Source organism: Egretta garzetta, unplaced genomic scaffold (genome assembly GCF_000687185.1).
Source record: "Egretta garzetta isolate BGI_Z169 unplaced genomic scaffold, ASM68718v1 scaffold228, whole genome shotgun sequence".
Classification (NCBI taxonomy): Eukaryota; Metazoa; Chordata; class Aves; order Pelecaniformes; family Ardeidae; genus Egretta; species Egretta garzetta.
The window spans coordinates 289,349-291,211 of NW_009260758.1; positions in this window are offsets into that span (position 1 = coordinate 289,349).

Below are 1,863 nucleotides of genomic sequence, written 5' to 3' on the forward strand. Positions count from 1 at the left end.
AGGCACCGTTTTCATCTCACCAGTATTTCTGCATTTTCTTGCCCCATTTCTGATCTGCGTGAGCCTCATGCCCAGACACGCGCTGCTCCCTGGGCTTCAGCTGGCCATCAGCAACCTCATTAAGCAAGAGACCTGTTGGCTCCATCTGGCAGCAAACACTTTTCTGCACCCATTTCTTAGCCGATAGAAATTCACGATTCCCACAAGCACTCTGGCAAACTGTGGCTTTAGTCGTGGATCATATGATACACTTCAAGTTTTTAGTTAAAATAAAAATGACCGTAGCAGCCACAGCTCAGCAGAGCAGTAGGTCCAGCAGCAGAGACACCGGTCTCGCCCGTATTTCCTGAGCCAGGGGACATCTGCAGGGAAGACGAAGGATATAGTAGCCCTGATTCCTCCTGGGAAGAAAAGTACCCATTTTAACATGCTCATTGTGCACTGTAGTTAATAATTTATCAGAGGCTTAGCCAGAATTGTTTGGGAAGCAGAAAACGTGCACAAAGGAGCATCAGAGCCAGCCTTGCAAAGGGGGAAGGACACCAGAGCAAAGGGAGAGAGCAGCTCACGTCGTGCACTTCTGTGCCGACAGGCGTATCGCTCTCCGGGGCTGCTTTCCCAGCATGAACTGACTGCAGACTAATGAATTATTAACTTCTTACATTTAGAAGATACCATTGACATTAATCCCAGAGTGCCTGCCTTTGGCACGACATGGCCAGGAGAGTCAGTGGAAGCGGTGTCGGTCACATTTGCAACCCAGCCGGCACCCGGGAGCCACTCTACCCCGGGCACCACGGCACGAGCAGGGCTGGGCGCCCACCCGCAGAGCATCCCCATGCTGGGAGGGCTGGAGCGCCCCGTCCTGTGTCCCTGCAGGAGATGTGACCCTCATCGCTGTCATCCATGGCACGGGGACTCCTTCATTTCTGGCACTCATTTCTCTCTTAATACTTTTTTGCTTCTCCATAAATTAGGATTTTTCCAAATGCTCAAATTACTCCTCATTAACACCAAAAAAAAACTTAATTTCCATTTGGCAGCCTTACAATGAATAAAACATCACTGGGATAATCATCTGCTTGGGGCTGTAGGTGCAGACCTTCAGAAATGAAGGCAGAAGACCTTGAATGGTATTTGGGGCTGAAAGAAAGACCCAGTGACTTCCAGCTTGGAGGAGAGCAGGGAAAATTTTCCATTGCAGAATATTCACATTGTACAGGCATTTTTGAGCTAATCATTTTGGTTTCAGAATTTTTGCACGCTGACTGCCAGAAATAAATTACTGTGAAACTGGGATGCTGTGTATGTCTGAGCTGGTGTAACACTGCACATTTTGGAGGTCAGCACAAAAAAAAAGGGAAACACGAGCAGCCAGCCCGGATGAGACATTGCCCAACATCAAACTCCGCTTATGGGAGGCATCCAGCATGTGGATGCAGGAATCTCGCAGCAGATGAGGAGCGCAGGGGGTTGTCCATCCGTTGAAGAGGTCTCACCTTGACTTTTTGCGGACTGGTTGAACCATGGAGCTCAATATCCTCCCTGAAATATTGATTACTCTGGGTTCTCATGCCACATCATTGCAATCCTTTCTTCGAATCCTGCGTGTTAGGACCTCGATGTGATAGGAAATTCAGCTATTTGATGGCAGGCTGTTTCTAATTAACATGGTGTTCTGATATTCTCCCTGCGATCAGGGTCTCGGGTCTGTATTGGAAAAAGCTCAATCTCTTCCCTTTAAATATAGCTTTGGCGGTGACTTTCCTATTACCAATTCGAATAGGCACACACAATTGCTTTTGCAATTCAAGACAATGTACACAGAAGTTCACGCTCTGCTCCTGGCTGGTTGCCATATTT